Source organism: Plecotus auritus, assembly GCF_963455305.1.
Source record: "Plecotus auritus genome assembly, chromosome: 6".
NCBI lineage: Eukaryota > Metazoa > Chordata > Mammalia > Chiroptera > Vespertilionidae > Plecotus > Plecotus auritus.
This window is the reverse complement of record NC_137773.1, coordinates 146,916,997-146,944,181: the sequence shown is the minus strand read 5'-3', so window position 1 is coordinate 146,944,181 and position 27,185 is coordinate 146,916,997. Positions and strand designations below refer to the sequence as shown.

The 27,185-nt window shown below is 40.8% G+C and overlaps 1 protein-coding gene across 3 annotated transcripts in view; it reads right to left on the bottom strand.

Moving 5' to 3' along the window:
- The window catches only part of PIK3CB (phosphatidylinositol-4,5-bisphosphate 3-kinase catalytic subunit beta), a 145,027-nt gene extending 121,108 nt beyond the window's left edge, over positions 1–23,919 (bottom strand). For 2 of the 3 annotated variants that reach the window (XM_080672464.1, XM_080672466.1), the window contains exon 1: positions 23,664–23,919. The gene's annotated coding sequence lies outside the window, so the exon portion shown is untranslated. The remainder of the gene's footprint in view (positions 1–23,663) is intronic. The other variant, XM_080672465.1, reaches the window with a different exon arrangement.
- Between the last annotated feature and the right edge of the window lie 3,266 nt (positions 23,920–27,185).

Genomic DNA, 27,185 nt, shown 5'->3' with positions numbered 1-27,185 from the left:
AGGACCAACTGAAATTAAACATACCCTGACTGAAATAAAAAATATTATACAGAGACCCAACAGCAGACTAGAGGATCGCAAGAATCAAGTCAAAGATTTGAAATACAAAGAAGCAAAAAACGCTCTACCGGAAAAGCAAAAAAAAAAAAGAAAAAAGAATCCAAAAAGTTGAAGATAGTGTAAGAAGCCTCTGGGACAACTTCAAGTGTACCAACATCAGAATTATGGGGGTGCCAGAAGAAGAGAGAGAGCAAGATACTGAAAACCTATTGGAAGAGATAATGACAGAAAACTTCCCGACCTGGTGAAAGAAATAGACTTACAAGTCCAGGAAGCGCACAGAACGCCAAACAAAAGGAATCCAAAGAGGACCACACCAAGACACATCATAATTAAAATGACAAGAGCAAAAGACAAAGAGAGAATATTAAAAGCAGCAAGAGAAAAACAGTTAAATACCTACAAGGGAGCACCCATAGGACTGTCAGCTGATTTCTCAACAGAAACTATGCAGGCCAGACGGGAGTGGCAAGAAATATTCAATGTGATGAATAGCAAGAACCTACAACCAAGATTACTCTACCCAGCAAAGCTATCATTCAGAATTGAAGGGCAGATAAAAAGCTTCACAGATAAGAAAAAGCTAAAGGAGTTCATCACCACCAAACCAGTATTATATGAAATGCTGAAAGGTATTCTTAAAGAAGAGGAAGAAGAAAAAAGTAAAGGTAAAAATTATGAACAACAAGTACATATCTATCAACAAGTGAACCTAAAAATCAAGTGAATTAAAAATCTGAGGAACAGAATAAACTGGTGAACAGAATAGAATCAGGGGCATAGAAAGGGAGTGGACTGATAATTCTCAGGGGGAAAGGGTGTGGGGGGTGCGGGAAGAGACTGGACAAAAATCATACACTTATGGATGAGGACAGTGTGGGGGGAGGTAAGGGCAAAGGGTGGGGTGGGAACTGGGTGGAGGGGAGCTATGGGGGGAAAAAGGAGAAACAATTGTAATAATCTGAACAATAAAGATTTATTAAATTTAAAAAAAGAGAGAGAAAAAAAAACACAAGAAACTGGGACATCGCAGGCATCTGTAGGCAGATAACTAAATGCTTCCTCTTTACAATAAACCTCTGTACTTTTAAGCTTTATACTATATACTAGTGGCCTGGTCCACATTAAAAGGGAATTAATTAGAGGAAATATTTTAATATTGCTATTTGCCCTTTCTCTATAATAGAAGTGTCAGAGATGAAAGAAAATTAGTAAAATGTGTATGAAAACCTTCCTCCTGTCAGAGTCTGGGGCGCGCCATGGGAACCAGAGTCAAGTCCCCGCCCACCCACATGCACCTTGAAATCACGCAAGACCCAGACCTGGCCGGCCCCACCCCCGTCAAGCCCCACTGGGTGGTGGGCTCGGCCTCAGGTAGCCTGGCCCAGTGCCAGGGCAGGGGGTGCGGCCTGAAGTCCCCCGGCCCAGCGCCAGGGCGGGGGGCGTGTCTTACGGTCCCCTGTTAAGCCCTGCCAGGCAGGGGGCGTGGCTTGAGGTCCCCTGGCCTGGTGGCAGGGCAGGGGGCATGCCTTGAGATCCCTGTCAAGCCCCACCGGGCAGGGGCACAGCCCAAGGTCCCCTGTCAAGCCCTACCGGGTGGGGGGCACGGCCTCAGTTCCCCTGGCCTGGTACCGGGGTGGAAGACGTGGCCGAGATGAGATCCCCCAGCCCGGCCAGGGGCCACGCAGCCTCAGGTCCCTGATGATCACTCGTTAAGGCTCATTACCGGAAGCTTGCCTCCACTGTGGGCGCAACCATTAGTGATTGCGTGAGGGTCAATTTGCATATTACCTCTTTATTATATAGGATAAGCATTCCACAGCTCCTACAGCTCTTTATGGAAGTGCCTTCAAATACGTAAATTATATTCATACATACAGATGTGTTAAACACTATTCTTTGAATGTGAGCCATTTATTACAGTATGTCAATTTCCTTTCACTGTTTCTTACACTGGTCATAATCCATATTTTGAATTATACAGAATCTGAACCAAATGTTTCAAAGTAAAATCTAAACTTTTTTTTTTCAGTACAGTAGTACTTGTAATAGCAAAAGACTGTAAACTAAAAGTCCATCAATAGGGGACTGGTTAGGCACATTATGGTACATCCACATAATGTAATGTTCTGCACCTACTTAAAAAGAAGTCTTTAAAATTTTGGAGCCGAAACCGGTTTGGCTCAGTGGATAGAGTGTCGGCCTGCGGACTGAAGGGTCCCAGGTTCGATTCCGGTCAAGGGCATGTACCGTGGTTGTGGGCACATCCCCAGTAGGAGGTGTGCAGGAGGCAGCTGATCGATGTTTCTCTCTCATCGATGTTTCTAGCTCTCTATCCCTCTCCCTTCCTCTCTGTAAAAAATCAATAAAATATATTAAAAAAAAAAAAATTTTGGAAAGATCACAATAAAAAAACTGCAACAAGAAAAACAATAGAATATGCTATCGTTTTTGGAATAAAAAAGGGGGGAATACATAAATACATATGTATTTGCTTTTATAAACACTCAGGAAATACTCACTTGAGCCCTGGCCAGGTAGCTCCATTGGTTAGAGCAGTGGTCGGCAAACTCCTTAGTCAACAGAGCCAAATATCAACAGTACAACGATTGAAATTTCTTTTGAGAGCCAAATTTTTTAAACTTAAACTTCTTCTAACGCCACTTCTTCAAAATAGACTCGCCCAGGCCGTGGTATTTTGTGGAAGAGCCACACTCAAGGGGCCAAAGAGCCGCATGTGGCTCGCGAGCCGCAGTTTGCCGACCCCAGGGTTAGAGCATCATGCCAGTAGTTGCAAGTTCAATCCCAGGTCAGGGCACATACAAGAATCAACCAATGAATGCATACTAAAAAAGTAGAACAATAAATTGATGTTTCTCTCTCTTTTTTTCTCTCTCTAAAAATCAATCAACAAAAAAAAATTTTAACCTCTAAAAGAAAACTAAAAGAAACTCTAAGGAAACATGACAACTAACTTCAATGTGGTATCCTGGATGTTAAAAACTAAAAAAATCTGAACTGAATAAAATATGAGCTTTAGTTCCTAATAATTTATCAACATTGATTCACAAAATATAACAAACATACCACGTTAATGTTAATAATAGCAGAAACTACATGCAGAGCATATGGGAACTCTAGACTATCTTGGTAATGTTTCTATAAATCTAAAACAGTTCTTAAAAGATTATTTTTTAACTATATCTGCTTTCAGATTCTCAAACTTGCTTTTGTCTTTTTGTAATTCACAATCAAATCTTAACTTTTGAAAATTGTAACTTACAACATTTTTCTCTTAATTATTATACTTTTGGGAGGGCCTAAATTTATTATCCTTTTTTATACAATTTAACCCTTGCCTTTTTTAAAAAATATATTTGCATTGATTCCAGAGAGGAAGAGAGAGGAAGAGAGAGATAGAAACATCAATGATGAGAGAGCCCATTGATCAGCTGCGTCCTACACGCCTCCCACTGGGGATGGAGCCCAAAACCTGGCCATGTGCCCTGATCAGGAATTGAACTGTGACCTCCTGGTTCATAGGTTGATGCTCAACTTCTGAGCCACACAGGTCAGGCAACCCTTGTCTTTTTAGGCTTGGTTTTACATTCTTAATATGTATGAAAGAATTGTTTTTCTACTTGTTAATTGGATAATAAAATAGAAGTCAGCTCTGCCTTTTTGCTGTCCTTTAAAAGTTTATCACCATTTTGCAACCATGATAATAACAGCTGATTAAGCCACCAAAAAACTCAATGCATACTAAAATTGATGAACATTTGATGAGGAATGGGAACTTTATTTAAACTCAAAGTGTCTTCCCACAAAAATATTTTTTATTGACAAAAGCAAAAATGTGTAACTTTGAATGGAAAAATCAAGCCAACATCACTTTAATCAGAGTTAAAATGACCAATAATGGCATGAACTGCCATTTTGTGTATGCTGAGCAACACACATCATCACTTCTGTGGTACTCCTGCCAAAAATGCATAACTTGGATCTTAATCAGGAAGAACAGACAAACTCAAACTGAGGAGCATTCTATAACCTGACCTGTACTTTCCAATTATAACAGTTATTTTTAAAAAGGGGGGGGGGGGCAAAGAAATTGTTTTGGATTAAAGGAAATTCGAAAGACCTGAAAGCATATGCATCTGATAATAAGCTGGGTGGTGGTGTAAAAAATATTGTTAGTACAACTGGTAAAACTGGAATATGGACTATATATCAGATAATAATATCGCATCAATGTTAATTTCCTAAATTTGATAACTATACTATGGCTATGTAAGAAAATGTCTACTGATATATGCAACAACTTCAATAAAGCTTCAGAAAATTATGCTGAGTAGGGGAAAAAATCATCAGCCCTGGCCAGTGTCGCTAAGTGGTTAGAGCGCCGGCCCCACTCACCTCAGGAACCTATTCCAAGATTTTACTTTAAATGATTTTCCTCAGCCCAGTCATTTATTACATTATTAAAGAGTTAATACTATCTATAATATCTACATTTTCATTATTACTTAAAAGTACAGTCATCAAAGTAAGTTGCTGGAGAAGAGCTTTGCTATGGAGAGCATGAACTAATCTCTGAAGGCAACCACAAGTCTACTTAACTAGGTAAAAAGTCAATGCAGGAAGATAAAATGAAGATTCTAGTACGTTAGTAGCCCAATTCAAATCCTGATACATGGGACCTGACTTTGTGGCTTCCCATTACCCACTGCCTCCTGGGTGCACACAGCCATCCAGCCATCTCCCTCTTGGAATTCTCTTGCTTAAAACCTGAAATGCTCCCCAACTATCTATCAGATTTAACCCCTCGGTCTGATAGTCAAGTGTAAACAATGAACTAGCATCATTGAGTTCTAGCTCCACCTCACCCACTAACTGTTTAACCTTGGGAATGTTCCCTAACTTACACTTTATTTGTAAAATTCGACAGTTAAATTATATGATCTTTAAAATCCATTTCAACTCTAAATTCCACTTGGTCAAGCAACTCTACACCTCACAAGTACTCAGCTTTTGTTCTAGTCAAACAAATGTCCAAGCTTCTTCCTACAAGATCCTGCCTGAACTTGGACTCATCCTACATATCTCTTATCCTACACATCTTCCCCTCACCCTCTCCTCTCAAGCTATATATGGCCTCATTCAGTTTCTACAAGATGCCAGGCTTCCTCCCACCAGAGTTTTCTTATGTGCTACACCATTACATCCCATCTATCTTAGGTGGTCTCAGTCATGTCAAACTCAATGCTCCCTTTTTTAAAAGAATATTCTATAACATCCCTTTCACTATCCTGGAATAAATTTATAGATAAGACTAAACATAATTTTAAATGACCACATATATGTATATGTTATAGAGTCCTAACTATATTATAAAGGCGAAATAAAACATAATTTAGTACAAAATAACATGTCCACTAATAGTAAATTCTCTAGTACAATTACTTTAGAAGGGAGTGGAGCAGCAGAATATTATTGTTTTTCATAACCTTGGAGGACTATTTAACCATTCAAACAATATACATGAAAGTATAACTAATTTACAAAAGCAACACACTAGGAACCAAGAAACCAGAGTTCCCATACCAGCTTTGCCAGTGACAAGCCTAACATCACTTCTAAAAAAAATTTTTTTAAGTCACTTCACCTGTCTGGCTCTCAGTTTTAGCCTGGGTGATGAGAGCAGACAAGGCCGCACAGTCCCTGAGTGGTGATCAAGCAGGTGGTACTCCAATCTTACTCCACCAGAACAGCAGCTCAGCTATGACTTATGTATATACTGCAGCTAGCATTTATATAATGCTTCTTTATTAATCCTTGTACTATTAAAAGGGACTGTTGGCCCTAACCAGTTTGGCTCAGTGGATAGAGTGTTGGCCTGCGGACTGAAGGGTCCCAGGTTCGATTCCGGTCAAGGGCATGTACTTTGGTTGCGGGCACATCCCCAGTAGGGGGTGTGCAGGAGGCAGCTGATCAATGTTTCTTTTCTCTCTCATCGATGTTTCTGGCTCTCTATCCTTCTCCCTTCCTCTCTATAAAAAATCAATTAAAAAAATGTATTTAAAAAAAGGGGGGGGGGCTGTTGGCAGTTTCTTATAAAACTAAACATGCATTACCCTACGACCTAGGAATTGCACTCATGGGCATTTATCCCAAAGAAACAAAAACTTAGGTTTACACAAAACCTGCACTCATACAAAAAACAAATGTTCATCCTTGCTTTATTTGTAACAGCTAAAACCTGAAAACAATTCAAATCTTTCAACAGGTGAGTGGTTAAAAATAAATGTGGTCCATCCATATCATGGAATTCTACTCAGCAATGAAAAGGAGCCAACTATTGATACATGCAATACTTGAAAGGCAAAATGGAAAACAAATTAGTGGTTGCCAGGGGTTAAAGACCACAGAGGGGACTGGAAGGTGGGAGGGGTGGGTGCTAGAGGTGGGTGTGGTTATAAACATGTAACACAAGGGATCCTGGTGTTGTTAGAACTGCTCAGTATCTTGACTGTGGTGGTGCATACAAAAGCCTAGACAGGTGACATAATTGTATAAAATTTCATACACACATATAAAAGTCCAAAGGAAACTGGAGAAATATGAATAACATTAGTGGATGATTGTATAAATGTCAATATCCTGGTTGTGATACTACGCTAATTTTACAAAACATTACCACTGGGAATACCCAGTCAAGTATACAAAGAATCTGTTGTATTATTTAATACAATTGCACATAAATCTAAAATTATATCAATCAAAATTTCAATTTGCCCTGGCCAAGTGGCTCAGTAGGTTGGAGCGCCATCCCATACACCAAAAGGTTGCAAGTTCAACTCCCAGTCAGGGCACACACCTAGGTTTTGGGTTTAATCCCCAGTCGGATGCATGCAGTAGGCAACCAATCGGTTTCTCGTTTCTCTCTCACATTGATGTTTCTCTCTCTTTCTCCCTTCCTCTCTCTCTAAAATCAATAAAAACATATCCTCGAGGATTTAAAAAAAATTTTTTTCAATTTTAAAAAAGCCTGAGGGGGCAGGGGCAGGCTAGAAGGGGTCATTTGGGAGAAAGGGGGGACATATGTAATACTTTCAACAATAACGTTTTTTTTTTTTAAATAAATAAGCCTGAAAACCTAAATTCTCTGAGCTACAGGCTCCCTAAAGCTGGTGCCTGGACATTGACAGCTCTCTGTGCTTTCCAAATTGTCAGTAGTAAAGAACTAGGGGGTTTTTACCCCAGTTGTCATAATCTAATACTTTCCTAAAATATAAAAAAAAGAATTAAATAGAAAAATAAAAGACAAAATACAAGTCCACATGTTATTATTAACTCTCAATTTCTGTGAGATATCAGTGAACATAGCCATCAGCACAGGCTCGCACTTTTGAGCAATGATGCATCAAGACAACTAAACCTACTCATAAATTCTTAGCTCACCAGTTCTATCTCCCAAAAATTTGACATGGAGACATTGTCTGACTAAAGAGATACTTCCCATGTTCATGAAAAAGATCTTTAAATACTTATGTGGGGGGAAAGACTATATATTTATTTAAAAACCCATCCCAGGCGCGCGCGCGCGCACACACACACACACACACACACACACACACACACAGCTCAGCCGGTGTGGCTCAGTGGTTGAGCATCAACCCAGGAACTAAGAGGTCACAGTTCCGATTCCTGGTCAGGGCACGTGCCCAGGTTGCAGGCTTGATCCCAAGTAGAGGACGGGCAGGAGGCAGCAGATCAATGTTGTTCCTCTCTCATAGATGTTTCTATCTCTCTCTCCCTCTCCCTTCTTCTATCTGAAACCAATAAAAACGTATTTAAAAAAAACACAACACTTCAAGAACCAATCTCTTTATAAAAGTCAACATATGAGAGTTAAATGTTCCTATAAGCCTGACTGAGAAAATATTCTTTAAAATACACACACTACAGCCCTAACCGGTTTGGCTCAGTGGATAGAGCGTCGGCCTGCAGACTGAAGGGTCCCAGGTTCGATTCCGGTCAAGGGCATGTGCCTTGGTTGCAGGCACATCCCCAGTGGGAGGTGTGCAGGAGGCAGCTGATTGATGCCTCTCTCTCATCGATGTTTCTAACTCTCTATCCCTCTCCCTACCTCTCTGTAAAAAATCAATAAAATATATTTAAAAAAATAAAATAAAATAAAAATAAATAAATAGGCCTGGCCTCTGTGAATCAGTTAGTTGGGCATCATCCCATGCCCAGAAAGGTTGCTGGTTCCATTCCCAATTAGGGCACATGCCCTGATTTGGGGCTGGATCCTGGGTAAGGGTATGCAGAAGGCAGCCAACCAATGACTCTCTCTTCTCCCTTCCTCTCTCTCTAAAAATCAATGTTGCCCTAACCGGTTTGGCTCAGTGGATAGAGCGTCGGGCTGCGGACTGAAGGGTTCCAGGTTCGATTCCGGTCAAGGGCATGTGCCTTGGTTGCGGGCACATCCCCAGTAGGAGGTGTGCAGGAGGCAGCTGATCGATGTTTCTCTCTCATCTATGTTTCTAACTCTCTATCCCTCTCCTTTCCTCCTGTAAAAAATCAATAAAATATATTTTAAAAAAATAAATAAATAAAAATCAATGTTACTCTTTAAATAAACATATAATATAATAAATATTCAGCAAAATGTTAGCAACCAAGTGATATACAGAAGGCAAACCTAGGACAAGGATAATCTCCTGATTAACAGCCCTAATAATACTTAGCAGAACACATTTATCAATGGAATTGAAAAAGGAAATAATTATTCAGCAATAAAAAGGAAGTACTGATACAAGCCACAAATGGATAAACCTTGAAAATATGCCAAGTAAAAGAAGCCAGTCACAAAAGACTGCATATTATATTATTCCATTTATATGAAATGTCCAGAATAGATAAATCTACAGAGACACAGATTAGGGCTGGGGCAGGAATGAAACTGGACAATAATAGCTAAAAGGTTTCTTTTTGCAGTGATCAAAATTTTCTAAAATTGACTTTGATATGATTGCACAACTCTGAATATATTAAAAACCACTGAACTCTACACTTTATTTTTATTTATTTATGTATATATTTATTTTAGAGAGAAACATCTATTTGTTATTCCACTTACTTATGCATTCACTGGTTGATACTTTGTTTTTTATTTATTGATTTAAGAGAGAGAAACCAATTTTTGCTGTTCCACCCATTTATGCACCTATTGGTTGATTCTTGTATGTGCACGGACCAGAGACTGAACCCACAACCTTGGAGTGTCAGGATGATGCTCTAACCAAATGAGCTACTGGCCGGGGCTAGGGGCTTAGTTTTCAAATCCAAAATGAATGCAAATGAAGAGAGACCTCCACCTTATCCACCTATGCATTAATTGCAGCACAGATGTAATACTAGTCAATGTAGAAGACAGAACACAAATTTTTAATGTTTTCATAATACTTAAACATTGTAATTAGTGTCCATTTTGTTTAATTTTGTAATATCTTAGAGGTTATCTTAATTTTCAAAAATAGTTGAATTTTGTTACTTTTTAATTATATGCATTTATCATATTCACTTTTGGTGGTGAATACATTATTCAGAATTCAAAAGCACAAAAGGGTATACAACAAAGCACCCTACTGCTCGATTCCTTCAGTTAACCCAGGTTCCTCTTCCCAGAGAAAACCAATGTATACTTTCAAAAATACTGCATTTATAAGCAGCAAATACATATATTCTATTGTCTTATTTCTTTTTTTAAATAGTAATGGTAAAGCCCTAACTGGTGTGGCTCAGTTCATTGGAGCATCATCCCATACAACAAAAGGTTGCAGATTCGATTCCCAGTCAGGGCAAGTGCTGGAGGGCAGCCGATTGATGTTTCTCTCCTACATCAATGTTTCTGTTTCTGTTTCTATTTCTCTCTCCCTCTCTTCCCCTCTCTCTCAAATCAATAAGCAGGTCCTCAGATAAGGATTAAAAAAAAATTAGTAATGGTAGAATTCTATACATATTGTAGCCACACCATTTCTTTTTTTTAATTTTACCCATTTACTAGTATGTGATATCAGTGCATAAAAACTTTGCTCATTCTGTTTTATAGCTACAGATCACTCAATCATATGGATATGCTACTTTTTAAAAGCCAATGTCCTACTGCTAAACTTTTAAGTTAATTCAAGAATTTTGCTATAAATAATATGTTTTAAAACCTTCAATGGCTACGTATTACCATAATAAATCATTTGAATAAACCAATAATAATATAAAAAATAAACTTGTACATGCATCATCTTGCACTGTGTAAAAATACTACAGAACAATTCCTACAAAAAGAATTAATAGATAAAAAAGAATATGTGCATTCATAATTTGGTACTGCTAAAATGCCCTTCTTAAAAGTTGTATCAATTTATACTTTCAGGAACAATGTATGAAAATACTTTTCCCCAAATCCTATTCAAAAGTATTAAAATATTTTATCTTTGCCAAACTGATAGGTTCAAGTTACTTCAGTGTCATTTAAGATAATTTGTTTTTTTTCTTTTTTAATATTTTAAAGTTATTTTTTGACTTGAAGAGAGGGAAGGGGAAAAGATGGGAGAGGAGGGGAGAGAAGAGGAAGCATCAATTTGTTGTTACACTTATTTATGCATTCACTAGAGGCCCGGTACACGAAATTCATGCACTTGGGGGGGAGGAGGTTCCCTCAGCCCCACCTGTGCCCTCTCGCAGCCTAGGGCCCCTCGGGAGATGTCTGACTGCCGGTTTTCTTCTGACTACTTTTAAGATGTTCTCTGCCTTTGTTTTTGTTTTTGTAGTTTCCCTCTAATGCATCCAGGTATTAATTTTCTTTCTCCTTGCAGTCCTTACAGTCCAGGACCCCTCCGGGGATGTAGCAGTGTGCCAAGCAGCAGGCAGCCAGGGAGGAGCCCAAACCGGGGCCTGGCGCCACACCGCTCACGCTCATCCCGGCCCACTGCGCCTGCTGCAGCCGCTTGGTAGTGCTGCTGCGGAGTCTGGAGAGGCTCCCTCCGCTGCAGCTGCACTTGCCAGACGTGAGCCTAGCTTCTGGCTGAGCGGTGCTCGCCGTGGGAGTGCACTGACCACCAGGGGACAGCTCCTGCATTGAGCATCTGCCCCCTGGTGGTCAGTGTACATCATAGTGACCGGTCATTCCAATTATTCCGCCGCAACAGTCGCTTAGGCTTTTATATATATAGATTGGTTGATTCTTGTATGTGCCCTGTCCAGGAAGCAAACCCACAACTTTGGTGTATCCGGATGAACAATTGAGCTATCCAGCCAGGGAATTTGAGTTTTTCTTAAAAGTATTTCACTATATAAAGCTACCAAAAAAAATGCTACTTTTTAAGATTACATTTTAAATCAAACATTATTGGTACTGTCAATAATTTATGAAGTCTTCAAAAAGAAATTGAGCCCCTTAAATATTTTTTTCTTTACTGAAATCAGATCCCAACCTTAGCATACAAGTGAAGTGCAAAACTTCTCTAATTTACTAATAGTTCACTTTCAAAATGGATAATACTTCAGCCTTTAAGCCTCCATGCCCAGTAATGAAGAAATAATGAATACTTTTAATTTTATAACTATACAGACCTCTTCTATAGAAACCATTTGGTATAAGTTAATTCAAAATTAGTGGTTAGCTCAAAATAACCACTGGAGTGGGCTCCAGTTAGCAGAAAAACTATGCATCTATACATACTATGCATCTCTTTCTATGTGTCTGAGTACTATTAATGGTTGATGTAATGTTAATGCTCACATTCCTTTCTCATGTGCATGAATATGGGGGAGAAATAGGCCATCTACAATAATAAAAGAGAAATATGCAAATTGACCGTACCTCCGTGACACCCACCAGCCAATCAGGAGTATGCAAATTAACCCAACAAAGCTGGAAGGTTAATTTGCATACGCAGGTGTGGAGCGAAGACTGAAGGCTCCAGCCCAAGCAAAGGCTGAAGACTGAAGACTGAAGAATGAAGACTGAAGAGGCTTGGCTTCTCCGCTGCGGCCGGAGCGAAGGCCTGGGTCCCAGGTGCCGGAGGAAAATCGGTGCCGGCAGCCAGGGGAAGGAAGGCCTATTGCACGAATCTTCGTGCAAAGGGCCTCTAGTAGTAGTATAATGATTCTCTAGTCATTCTTTTAAGTTAAAGATTAATAACTACAGTTTATTGGTTCATTTATTCAGAAGTAAATGTCTTACTTCTATTCTCAATACTTTAGGATCAAGCTTAGCCACATTTTTCACTAAACTACCCAAACAAATTACCTGAGCAAAAAGGAAAAAAAAACATTTTGAGTTTTTTTATTTGAAAACTCTGTAAACATGCCTACACAACCTTTTAGAACATCTAGCTAGGTCATACATTAAGCACATTTGTTAGTAACACAAGACAAACCACAAAACCACAGTCTTTCTAATTGTAGTATTCAAAGGAATACTACATCAAATAACTAATTCATTGTTTAACTCTTAACTCTTATTCATAAAAAAGGACTAGCGTCATATAAACTTGGTTAAAAGTAGTGAAAGAAGACCTAACCAGTTTGGCTCAGTGGATAGAGCATCAGCCTGTGGACTAAAGGGTCCCAGGTTCGATTCCGGTCAAGGGCATGTACCTTGGTTGCGGGCACATCCCCAGTAGGGGGTGTGCAGGAAGCAGCTAATCCATGTTTCTCTTTCATCGATGTTTCTAACTCTCTATCCCACTCCCTTCTTCTCCGTAAAAAAATTAATAAAAAAATATATTTTAAAAAAAGTAGTGAAAGAAAGCTTAATGGTTAAATGATTAGAAAACTGCTTACTGTTTCCAAATATGCAGGTATTTATATACTAAAAAAATAACACTTTAAACTTATATAGTCTCTTTCCACCTCCCTCCGAAAGACCCAATAAAATAAAAAAACTGTGTGATACAATTGTTAAGAGCATAAATTTATAGTCAGATGGACCTGAGTTTGACACCTGACCTTCCCACTTAAAAGCTGTGTGCCACCTGGCACATTATCTTCCCAAAGCTTCAGTCTCCTCATCTCTGAAATGACAGTATCATTAAAACCTTCATTACAAGTTTTTTATAAAGATGAAAGGAAGTAATGTAGAAAAAACACTTAGCATAACCTGACGTATAAGTAAGCATCTCATGTTAACTATTGTTACATATAGTAAACCACACAGATGGGTTTCCTACTAGGCTATATTGACAGCTTTGAATGACCAAAAATAAATAAATAAATAAATAAAAGAAAGCAGGTAAGAATACACAGAATTAAAGAAATCACTGATTAAAAAATAACTGCCTGGGGCTCAAGGAGAACAGTGAATTCTTCATAAGTTAAAGGTAAAATAAGTGTTGCTGGTTGTATGGCATATATAGCTCTCTAAAAAATATTTCTATAAACATATACATATAGTCCTTGTAGGAAGAATAAGGATGCAAAACCCAAAAGCCTCTCAATTAGTTAAGAAAAATATTAGCAAAAGAATGATGAATGAGCCAAAACCGGTTTGGCTCAGTGGATAGAGCGTCGGCCTGCGGACTGAAAGGTCTCGGGTTCGATTCCGGTCAAGGGCATGTACCTTGGTTGCGGGCACATCCTCGGTGGAAGGTGTGCAGGAGGCAGCTGATCGATGTTTCTCTCTCACTGATGTTTCTAACTCTCTATCCCTCTCCCTTCCTCTCTGTACAAAATCAATAAAATATATTTTTTTAAAAAAATGATTTAAGCCCTAGCCTGTTTTGCTCAGTGGATAGCGTCAGCCAGAGCAGCAGTCGTCAACCTTTCAGACCTCACGGACCACCAGTGGTCCACAGACCACCAGTTGGCGACTGCTGAGCCAGAGAACTAAAGGGTCCCAGGTTCAGTTCTGTCCCTGTCCCTGGCCCTGGTCAAGGTGCATGTGGGAGGTAACCAACCAATCAATGTGTGTCTCTCACATTAATAGTTTTTTTTCTCTCTCTCTCCCCATCCCTTCTACTCTCTTTAAAAATCAATGGAAATATATCCTCAGGTGAGGATTAACAACACACACACACACACACATACACACTATCCTATATAATAAAAGCCTAATATGCAAATTGACCAAACAGAGGAACGACCGGTGGACATGCACTAACCACCAGGGGGCAGACGCTCAACGCAGGAGCTGCCCCCAGCCCACAGGCCCTAGGCCAGCCAAGGAGGGTGCCAGCAGGGGGCCCCTGATAGCCCCACTGATCAGCCCTGATCGCCAGCCAGGCCTAGGGACCCTACCCATGCACGAATTTCATGCATCGGGCCTTTTAGTGTGTGTATACACACACAGACACACACACACACACACAGACATATATATGTGTTTGTGTGTATGTATATATGTGTATATACATATGTATGACAATTAATAATTTCCAATGAAAAGGGGAAAAGAACAAAAATGAAATCATTTCAAATGATCAAACCTTGTCCAAAACTAACAACCATCTACTCCTATGGATGATGTTTTCTTATGCTCACAGTACAAAATAAACAAGCACATTAAGAGAATTCCTGGTGTCTCCTCAGGACATACTCCCAAAAAGTAACTATAATAAATCTGAATTAAGAGGAATGACATCTATATAGCTGATAAATATAAAACCTAAATTTTGAAATTATACAACTGCAAAAATAAGCTTTACCTCACAAATTATTTTTTTAATATATATTTCAGAGAAGGGAGCGGGAGGGATAGAAACATCAATGATGAGAGAATCATTGATGGGGTGCCTCCTGCATGCCCCCTACTGGGGATTCAGCCTGCAACCTGGGCATGTGCCCTTGACCAGAATGGAACCCAGGACCCTTCAGTCCACAGGCTGACGCTCTATCCACTGAGCCAAACCAACTAGGGCTACCTCACATGTTATAATTTTTGTTCAGATAACATAATAGCAGAAATTTGTAATCTATAATAATAAAAGCATAATATGCTAATTAGACAGGATGTCCTTCTGGATGACCTTCCGGACGAAGCTGGAGCTGCAAGGGAAGCTGGGGTCTGGGTGCCTGCTGGCAGCCGGAGAGAAGCCTGGGTCCTGGGTGCCAGAGGGAAGCCGGTGTCGGCAGCCAGGGGAAGGAAGGCCTACTCTTGCATGAATTTCATGCATCGGGCCTCTAGTGATTTAAAAGCTAGAGGCACCAGGCCAGTGTGGCTCAGTGGTTTAACAATGACCCATTAAACAGAAGGTCATGGTTCAATTCCCTGTCAGGGCACATGCCCAGGTTTCATGCTCAATCCCCAGTAGGGGGCATACAGGAGGCAGTCGATCGATGTTTCCCGCTCATCAATGTTTCTATCTCTCTCTCCTTCTCCCTTCCTCTCTCTTTCTAAAAAATCAACTTAAAAACCATATTTATAAAGCTAAAGGAAAACACTGATTTTAAAGTACCTAAGTACAAGACTTTTATATTGGAGGAAAGTTCTACACATACCCTGGAAGACCAGAAAGAATACAATTGTGTGTAGGGGAGTAGCGGGGCGTGCGCGGATATACAAGTGGATCCAAGAGCAAATGAAGCCTGAAAAGAGTGTTCTCTAGAAAAGAAAATAATGCTGGGGAAAATAGAAGGCAGGAAAAAAAAAAAGACCAAATATGAGATGGGTTGACTCCATGTAAGAAGCCATAGGCATGAGTCTACAGGAGCTGGGCAAGGCTGCTGAAGACAGAACATTGTAGACATCACTCATTCATAGGCTCACCAGAGTAGGAGTCTGTCTACTACTCAATGGCATGTAACACAAATACAGGACCTACACTAAATCAATAGCTCAAGAATAAACAATTTTAAATGACCATATTTCAACTATTTAATAGAAGTTAATTACTGTGTTAACTACATGTAACTTAAAAGTAGCAGTTAGTGACATGGCTACAAAAACTCAGCATCTCTATTTCGAATAGCAGGTCTTCAGTTACAAATTCAAATTAAACTTAAAACTCAATCTGAAATCTCATTATTTAAATCTGAAATCTCATATTTAAATCACAAAAGCTCAATCAGCTATGCTAGTAAAGTGCAAATGTCTCAAAATGGAGTATGACCTCTTGTTGACGGTGACCTCAGATTCCTTCCAGTGGCTCAGCAGATAAGGAATTCATGGAATTCAGGTCTTCAAGGTCTAGTAAGCATTGTGGCTAAACCACCCAGTCAACACCAAATTATGTGGGGCAATGCCTGATGATTATCTAACTCCTTTGACTGCTCCCATCTTTTCACTACTTCACAGACTACCATTACTTCTAAATGGTAAATGGAGATAGATAGGAAATAAATATTATAAATTCAAGAAAAAACTATGGTCAGGAATGTGGGTAAAGTACAGTTTAAATAAAGCTTCTGAATTACCCAAGGATTTCTTTTAATCCACATAATCCTCCTCCTGAAGGCATGGATAATCAGGATCACATTTCCCTTGAAGGCAAATGAGCATTTGCTTGGTGGTCTCCCAAGAGGCCAGAGCACCTAAGAATGACAAACTACAGGGTCAGCAATGTGGCAGTCTCTCCTGGCTTTGCACACTAGGGGATTCTGAGCTGCAGACCTGGCTCTAGCAATGCCAGGAAATAGGGGACTGTCCAGATTAACATTATTTCAGCAGTAAATACTCCCAAAGGGTCAACTAATAATAACCTCAGGTGTTCTGCTTTAAATATTAGAGGAAATAAGGCGATATCCATAGCTTGGTGAAGAGGTGGGGAAAGATATTGCCAAAACCGGTTTGGCTCAGTGGATAGAGCGTCGGCCTGCGGACTGAGGGGTCCCGGGTTCGATTCCGGTCAAGGGCATGTAACTTGGTTGCGGGCACATCCCCAGTGGGGGGTGTGCAGGAGGCAGCTGGTCGATGTTTCTCTCTCATCGATGTTTCTGACTATCTATCACTCTTCCTTCCTCTCTGTAAAAAAAAAAAAATCAATAAAATATATTTAAAAAAAAAAAGAGGTGGGGAAAGATATATAAATCCTGAAGCCTGGATTTTTTCAGGGGAAGGATTTGTGAATTTTCTGAGTAAATGATGGAATTTCTAGATTAACTGCTTTAGGCTGGAACCAAGTTAATAGAATGGAAAGCTACATTTGCAATGTACTTTAGCTGTACAGGTAACAACATATCCTCCTCCTCAACTCCTAGGAAAATTGAATACCTGCAACTCTTAAGTGCTGGAATAAAATGGATAGGCTAGCAGAAAGTGACAATGCTAGACAGACCCGGGAGAAAAGCTGTAACTTCACAGCATTATCCTTTGCAAAATTAATCTCTGCTTTACACCGTGACAGCAGTAAATGGGAATTCTGAATTTACTCAAGAGACATGAGAGGATATGTGATGATGTCCATTACCATTTTATCACAGACATAGCCCCCAAATTTCTTTGTTAGATGGTCCTTATTATAACCTGATATTATGAGATCTGCATCACTTCACAGGTTCCAAAAGGTATAAGATAATTTTTAAGTTAAAGCCCTTAGAAACATTCCTCCATCTACAACAGTGGTTCTCAACCTTTCTAATGCCGCGACCCTTTAATACAGTTCCTCGTGTTGTGGTGAACCCCAACCATAAAATTATTTTCGTTGCTACTTCATAACTGTAGTTTTGCTACTGTTAATGAATCGTAATGTAAATATCTGTGTTTTCCGATGGTCTTAGCCGACCCTGCTAGCGGTTCTCAACCTGTGGGTCGACCTCCCTTCCTCTCTTTCTCTAAAAATCTATGGGGAAAATATTCTTGGTGAGGATGAACCAAAAAATATACATATATATCTCTAGTCATCTAAAAAGAAATGTCTATTAACTCAAAAAAAGAAAGGTCTAAATTAGAGATATGCAATCTGCTTTATTAGAGCAACAAGTAGCTAACACACTATATATACCCAATCATACATCTAAACCCTTTCATTTTCCTTCTCTTAAGTAGAGGCTTATAACGCAGAATTATTTAACCTGGAGATAACATAAAGACAACCATCCCATATAATAAAAGTCTAATATGCAAATCAACCAAATGGCAGAACGGCCCGTGGAACGACTGGTCACTATGATGAGCACTGACCACCAGGGGGCAGACACTCAATGCAGGCGCTGTCCCCAGCCCGCAGGCCTCAGGCCAGGCAAGGTGGGTGCCAGCAGGAGCCCCCCTGATCGCCCCTCAGAGGGAGGCAACCGGTGGCGGCAGGGGGCGGGGCTGGCAAGCAGGCAGCACCAGGCCAGCCAAGGCAGATGCCAGGACCCCTCTCCTCCCAATCAGCTCTGAATGCTGGCCAGGCCTAGGGACCCTACTCGTGTACGCATTTCATGCATCAGGCCTCTAGTAGAATATATGGGAAAACAACTTAAAAAGGAAGTGTACCAGTTTGAAGCCACTCTCAAGGGTAAAGCTGGACTCAATGGCTGAAAAAATCCAAGACGACAGATCTTAATTATGAGAAAATAAAAAGGCCCTGCGCTAGCTGCCGCTGTGGCTGTTGGCTGGAGTATCATCCCGTACACCAAAAGGTGGGTTGGATTCCTGGTTAGGGCACATACCCAGGTTGTGGGTTCCATCCCCGGTAGGAAGGCGATGGAGGCAATCAACCAATATTTCTCTCTCACATAGATGTCTCTCTCTCTTTCTCTATGTATCCCTCCCCCCTCTCTCTAGTCAACAGATATAAAAAGAAAAATAATAAAATAAAACAAATAAATAGTTTTAAAAGAAGAAAAGGATAGCCGTGGCTGGGTAGCTCAGCTGGTTAGAGCACCATCCCAATACGCCCAGGTTGCCAGTTCAATCCCAGGTCAGGGCACCAATAAGGAGCAAGCAATGAATACATGATAAATAAGTGAAATGATCTCTCTCTCTCTCTCTCTCTCTCTCTCTCTCTCTCTCTCTCTCTCTCGCAAGCAATGAATACATGATAAATAAGTGAAATGATCTCTCTCTCTCTCTCTCTCTCTCTCTCTCGCAAGCAATGAATACATAATAAATAAGTGAAATGATCTCTCTCTCTCTCTCTCTCTCTCTCTTCTTCCCTTCCTGTCTCTAAAATCAATAAATAAAATAAAAATGCAACTGATTTCTGGGTATTAAAAAAAAATAGTTTCCTTTTCTGCAATGTGTTCTGACAGTGGACTACAGTAGGATCATAGACACTTCTTAGAAAAATAACCCATATACATCAGCGAATGGAGAGGAAGCAAAGGGGAAAATACCAAAGTGTCAAAATTTGGGGAGGGTGGTGAGAGGTAAGAGGGGTGAGAGGAAAGTTGTCTCACATAAGCCTCAAAATCTCTATTTTCCCTTATCTTCCTTTTCTACTAAATATTCAGTCACTATTATTCCTCTAGAGATCAACCAAAGGACTTGTATCCTTGCATATGAGCATGACCAATAGACACAGACAATAGGGGGTGGGGGCGTGTGCTGGGGGCAGGAGCTGGTGGGGAGAGGTCAATGGGGGGAAAAGGAGATATATGTAAAACTTTCAACAAAAAAGAATTTAAAAAAGAAGAATATAATGGAGCTGAAAAATTCCTATTGCCCAGTGACATCATAGCTGTCTTAATACTGTGCACAACTCACTATCATGTGTTTGTGGTGATGCTGGTGTAAACAAACCTACTGCTGTACAAAAGTGTAGCACATACAATTATGTACAATGCATAATACTTGATAATAACAAACAACTATGTCACTAGTAAAAAAAATTATTCCTCTAATCTCCGATTTCCTCCTCCAACATATTTTTCCTATATTTCTACTTTGACAATGGAATTGTACACTTCTAATTTTTTCCATGCCCTTCTTTGTTCATAGTTTTCAGGGCTAGACTCAGTCTCAGGCAGAGGAGAAAAATACTAAGTTATTTGCCTCAACATGACAAAGCTGTCAAGTGAGCAGGTAATAGAAACCAAATGGTAGCTGGTTTGGCTCAGTGGATAGAGCATCAGCCTGCGGACTGAAGGGTCCCAGGTTCGATTCCTGTCAAAGACACGTACCTTGATTGCAGGCTTGATCTGGTGCATGCGGGAGGCAACCAATTGATGTGTCTCTCTCACATCCATGTTTCTCTCTGTCTGTCTCTCTCCTTCCCTTCCACTCTCTCTTAAAATCAATGGAAAAATATCCTCAGGTGAGGATTAGCAGAAAATAAAAAGAAACAAAATAATAGGGATTTATTCCCCAAGATATGGTAAGCTATGACAACTTCAAATCAAATGGTTCCCAGAATACATACATATATGTATGCACACGCACTCACAAGTGGGGGGAAAACGTCTCAGATTTTTGTTTTTAAGTAGTGTAACTGAAACAAAGACATTGGCTCTCTGTAAAAATTCTAACTGCTACCCTACAGGATTTGTTATGCAATTATTAGATCAAACTACCACATTCTAGAACCAACTCCCTCCCGTCAAGACCAAAATTCAATGCCTCAAAATAACAAAACAGGCTGGAAAACTTGTTTGGTTTCTTATTTGCAAAAATAATAATGATCCAGTACACAATGAACAAAATTCGCATTTGTTTTGTTATCAGTGGCTTAAGTTCTAAATGCTTAGCCTTTTCAGGAAGTACAGCATGTTAACGAAGACTGAAGGAATAAGGATGTCTAACAGAGTAACTAGGCCTTCTGATTTCTTCCTCATGTGCACAAATCTGGGACCAAAAAAGTGTAAAGTGTGCTCAGTACATGTTATACTTGGAATCAGAATATTTTGTAACTTATTTCATTCGCACGTTCATTCATTCAATGTTAGTTAAATGTTCCAATCACTGTTCTAGTTACTGAAAATAGCCCAGGAAGACAGAGAGGTCCCTGCCATCAGATAACTTATAGCACAGCTAGATGGAGGAAAAGACCATAAACAAAGAACAAAAGAATAAGCAAGATAATTAACTGATAGTGCAGGTAAAGAGTTGGATTTATTTCTTAGTGTAACAAGAAACTACTAGAGCAAGAAACTAAGTAAAGATCGTTCTGATGGCTGTTTGAAAATGGACTGTAGGAGAATAAGACTACAGGCAGAGAGACCAGTTAGGAAGCTACTACCCAGTAAGAATTGGGATGGTGGCTATAAAAACAAACTAAACAAAAAATACTCAGCACATATTTTGGAGGTAAATTTACAGATTTTGCTGGTCATTTGTGTGGTAGGCGAGAAGTGAGGCAAAAGAATGAATTAAGAATGGATACCAGATTTTTCACTTAAGTAGGGTGGAGGAGGGGAGGAGGTGCTCTTATGAAATGGAGACTGCTGGGAAAGAAATAAGTTGAAAAATGGAAATCAAGAGCTCTACTTTGAACATGTTAAGTTTAAGATGCCTACAGACAAAACAGGTAAAGATATCATGTAGGCAAGTAGAAGAAATCTGAAGTTCAGGACCCAAGATAAAAATCTGAGAGTAAACAATACATTGAGAGTATTTAAACCATAGGGCATGTTTGATAGGATCATCCAGAAAGAGTATAGAGAGAAAAAAGTAGAGGGGCAAGCTTGAAAACCCTGAGGCATTAGAATGTTTGAATTCAAGAAGAGAAGAAAAAGTCAACAAAAAAGAGAAAGAGTAAAGAGAAGGGCAAATATAATATCCTGGAATATCCTTTATATGTATAATACGATTCTCTAGTCCACCACCATCCTCCCAATCTGCTGGTCACACACACAAATTCCATTAATTATAAAAATATATACATAAATTGAGGTCCAGAAAGACTGAGTGACATCCCCAAATCCCCAGCTATTTGGGATCCATGTTCAGGCCTAGAACCAAGATGTGACTTCTGACCCCTAGCCTTTGCACTGTGCTAACAGTATTTCTACTGTTAGGTTCACTAGTCTAAAATTAGACAACAGGGAAGATCATAATTTAGGAAGAACACAATTAGACTACAAGGAAGAACATAATTTAAATGATAAAGCTCATTTTTAATTATTTTCTATGTAGTCTATGTATTTTGTTCACATTCACAAAGCAACTTGGATCAAAAGTCTTTATGAATGAGTCGCTAGGAAAAGCAGGAAATACAGACAAGAGGTGCAACACGGCAATAAACCCAACTCAATTTTCTCCACTTCTAAAAAATAACCTGAAGGTAGAAGACACTCATCAGAGTGTGAAACAGGGATATAAAACAAAAGTTCTTTGTTTTTAGTCATTTTTGCTTTAGTGAGTACAAGTCCAGTTTTAAAGCTTAAGGGTTTTACTTTCTTGCACACTTGCCTCCTGAAACTAGGTTAGGATTTGTAACCTGAACACCCTCTCCCATGCTACATTATCATGACTTAAACAGTTCTGCTTTTTACCATAAAAATCTTAAGAGCATAGCATAAAAAATCCCCAAATGATTAATGAACTGCTGAGAATTCTGACTCGTTGGAGATGATTTAATTAGGAATCATATTTCCAAACATTCATTCAGTGCTTCAAAATAAGTACTCATCTAATTTAATTATGATGACTTCACCAGACAGTAACACTGCCCACGACGATGTTTACAAAAGCACTTGTCACTCCCTTCGGATGTAGCAGTGCAGAAAAAAAAAAAAAGTCTGTTTCCATATTCCTCGTGTGTTTATACTCTGTAACAAGTGACAGAGTTTAAGTGTCACTTAAGATTATTTAATCAGCAAAGCACTTCAAGTTTGTGTGTCCCGCCATCTTCCATCCTAAGCGAATCCTAAACTCACTGGGTTTTATTCCAGCAACAATTCCCACTCGGTACATGAGACAGGTATTCCAAGGCAACCGAAGCAAAAGACTACAGGATTCTAGGATGAGGCTAGAGGATTCTAGTGCCACTCCAACATTAAACAATCCCACTGGAGGTTACTGCACCACCAGAGTACTTCCGAAATAATGTGCCCTCCAAGCGTACCCGCGCAGCAGCCAGGAATCAGCAACAGCTGACAAGAGGATGCACCAGGGTTGCTCCTAACAGCCTACCATTTACCGACCACTTGATGTTCGGCCTTGCACATCTTTCTAGTCTATCCTCACAACAAACCTGTGAAGTTACATATTATTATTCCCATTAACAAAACTGGACACTTTGACCCAAGGCCCCAGGGCTGATGGGTGGCGGCACGAGGATTTGAAAACACGACTATACCCCAACAGTCCAGGATCTCTGCCCCTAAAAGACACTTCTGTGCAAAAAGGCACCCGAGAGTCGGGAGGCTCCGGAGCTGGCCGCGTAGACGCAGGGGACAAGGACACCCTCTCCACAGAGACTCCCGTCAGGAACGCGACCAACTGCGCCGGCGGCCCGGGGCGCCCAGCGGCGTCTCTGCCGCGGGAGGCCGGGCAGCACCGCTCACCTTGGAGAAACCGGGAGGGCCGCAGTCGAGCGAGGCGCCCTCGCGGGCCGACGGGCGCGAGTCCTCCGAGCCGGGGGGAACCGCGGCGCGGGCAACGAAGTCGCCGGCACCACAGTCTGTGGCCAGCAAGAGCGCGCCGCCGGCCCGCTCGGGGGAACCTCGGCGGCGGCAGCCCGCCTCGCCGCCCAACTACCGCGCCGCATATCCGGGTCGCGCTCCACCACACTCACCTGCCTGGCGCTCCGCCGCCGCCGTGGGCTCCAAGCTCGGGTGTGCGGTCAGCAGCCCAGACCACCGCGACCGTCCAGCTGCGGCGCTCCCATCTTGCCTCTCTCAGTCACCTCCCGCTGGCTCCGCGCGGCACTACACCGTCCCGTCGCCCACTGCCATGGCCCGCCCCGTTCCTCCTCCTCCGCCGCCGCCGCAGACCCTGCCGCTGCCGCCGCCGCCGCCACCACCGCACCGACCGAGCACGCGCGCGCCGCCGCCGTGGCCGCGCCCGCGCCTGCGCGCGCGCGTGACTACACCTCCCGCGCGCCTCTCGGGCCAATCCCAGACCCCGCAGCGGCCGCCTCAAACCTACTGGACGGGCGGGGTGGGGCGGGGCGGGGCTGGGAGAAAGGAGACTGCTGCCTAGTCCTCTCGGCTGCCCGCCCATCCCGCTGCTGCGCGGTGCTTCTGCTCCAATTTGCTGCTGCCTGAGGACCGCAGGCTGGGGAATCCCCAGCAAGCAGCCTTCAGGAGACATCCACCACCTGCCCCGAGAGACCTCTCTGTTCCTGGGTCTCCTTGCTGGCCGTCTTTTCGCAGTTCCTCTCCCTAATTCCGTTCTGCGATTTTGAACAGACTCCTCGGTTCTTGAGCGCAGGCAGCACTTTGCTTTCACCCCTTCCCCTCTGTTTCACTCTGGTTCTGGGGATGGGAACCCTTGGTCAGCTGCCCCACAGCCGGCCCTTCATTCCCTGCACTGTTAATGATCATAAAAGAAAAAGTTTAGCCTTTGAAGCCCAAGATTCTTTTCCTGTATGTTCATTGTGGCGATAACAACAGCTAACATTTGCTGCAGAGCCTTATGGTTTACCCAGCCCTTACTCATACCTGTTATCTTTGAAATTTCATGGCCCTCTTTCTTAGTGGCACACTCGAATTTCACTTATTGAAAACAAAAAATTTAACTTATTGTAAAGCTAGTATTTGTAAAGTTATTGTAACTTACTACTATAATAGCTCAGGCAAATAGTTTAGTCTGGGATAGAATCTAGAAGTAGAACCTAATATAAAGCAAAGGTGGCTTGATAAATGATCTTGGTTTAATTGACTCTGTTCATAATAAATCAAAAATAGAACCATGCCATATTCAAAAATAAATTCCAGAAGAATTAAAGATATAAAATATACAAGTTAAAAACTTAGAGGAATATTTTTAAAGAATAGTAATATCACTGTAGTGAGGGGGGACTTTAAGCAAGACAGGAAGCCCAGACTCATTAAAGAAAAAATAAAAACATTTGTCTCTATAAATATTTTTAAAGTTTTGCATGACATCACAATGACAAGACAAGTTTAAAAAAAAAGAAAAAACAATAGACGGAATAGAACTACACAAAACATATGGCAAGCACATTGTATCTCTAACATAAAAGAGTTTCTATAAATGGACTTTTTTAAAAAGCTGAATAGCTCAATGTTTTAAAAATATGGACAAAGTATACAAGCAGGCAATCAATAGAAGATAAAATCCAAATTTGAAAGATGCTTATTTCACTAATAGTCATGGAAAAGAAAATTAAGACATAAAGTCCAGGTTTCTCTCATTATGTTGTCAAACATTAACAAAAGCAATCACAATACATGTGGAAACAAGCCCTGGAACATAGCTGATAGAAATGTAAATTGACACAAACTCTGGGAATATCTATTAAAATTTAAAATACACATACCTACTCATGGGGGGGGGGGGGGAGGGAATTAACTCTGCCCTGTAGCAAAACTATAGAAATTACCAGTTGTAAGGATATATACAACGATGCCACAGTGGATTGAATGTTGGTCCTCTAAAGAAAGATATGTGCACCTGGCACCTGTGAGCATATAGACTTATTTGGAAATATCTTTACAGGTGTAATTAAGTTAAGGATCTTGAAATGAAATCATCCTAGATTTAGGGTGGGTCATAAATCCAGTGGCAGGAGTCCTTATAAGAGAAAGGGAAAGGCAGAGGAAGATTTTAGATAAAGAGACACAGAGATGAAGATGGGAAGAATGAGGCAGGATGGGAGTGGTGCGTCTACAAGACAAGAATGTCAAGGATTGCTGGCAGCTGCCAGAAGGTAGGAGAGGGGCATAGAAGAGATTCTCCCTCAGAACCTCTAGAACAGTGGTTCTCAACCTTTCTAATGCCGCGACCCTTTAATACAGTTCCTCATGTTGTGGTGACCCCCAACCATAAAATTATTTTCGTTGCTACTTCATAACTGTAATTTTGCTACTGTTAATGAATCGTAATGTAAATATCTGTGTTTTCCGATGCTCTTAGGCTCTACAGCAGCGGTTCTCAACCTGTAGGTCTACCGCTAGCAGGGTCGCCTAAGACCATCGGAAAACACAGATATTTACATTACGATTCATAACAGTAGCAAAATTACAGTTATGAAGTAGCAGCGAAAATAATTTTATGGTTGGGGGTCACCACAACATGAGGAACTGTATTAAAGGGTCCGACATTAGGAAGGTTGAGAACCACTGCTCTAGAAGGAATGACACCTTGATTTCAGACCTCTGGACTCCAGAACTGTAAGAGAATAAATGTCTGCTGTTTTAAGCCACCCAATTTGTGGTGATTTGTTAAAGCAGCCAAAGAAAACAAATACAGATGCGTATTGTATTACTTGTAGTGCAAAACAAATACAAACAAATTTGGAACAACTTGATTGTCCATAGGTAATGGAATCCAGGAATCAAATGTACTGCCTCTGTACTACTGAATATTAGGTAATGACGAAATGAGTTAGACCCAGAGGAATGTCCATAATATATTGCTAAAGTGTAAAATGCACTTTTCAGAGTGATAAAAAGTGGTATGACCCTGTTAGTGTATTGCTGACCATTTTTATATACATTCATATGAACGTAAAGAAAGGGGTGGAAGAATTTACACTAGGCTGATCACACTGGACACCTCAGAGTGTGAAAGAGAACGGTGTGAGTGGGAGGGAGTTCTTCTTCTTTATAGATCTTTGAATTATCTTTTTTTTTTTTAATATATTTTTATTGATATTTTACAGAGTGGAAGGGAGAGGGATAGAGTTAGAAACATCGATGAGAGAGAAACATTGATCAGCTGCCTCCTGCACACCCCCTACTGGGGATGTGCCCGCAACCAAGGTACATGCCCTTGACCGGAATCGAACCCGGGACCCTTCAGTCCGCAGGCCGACGCTCTATCCACTGAGCCAAACCGGTTTCGGCGATCTTTGAATTATCTTAATTGTTATAACCAGTGTATGTATTTTCTTATTATTTTAATCTAATAAATGTAGTTTTAAAGGGGGAAAAAATTTTGTGACCAATTCTTTTAAAATATATATATATTTTTTATTTCAGAGAGGGAGAGAGAGAGAGAGAGAGAGAGAAACACCAATGATGGGAGAGAATCATTGATCAGCTGCCTCCTGCATGCTCCCCCACCGGGGATAGAACCCGAAACCCAGGCACGTGCCCTGACGGGGAATGGAACTATGACCTCCTGGTTC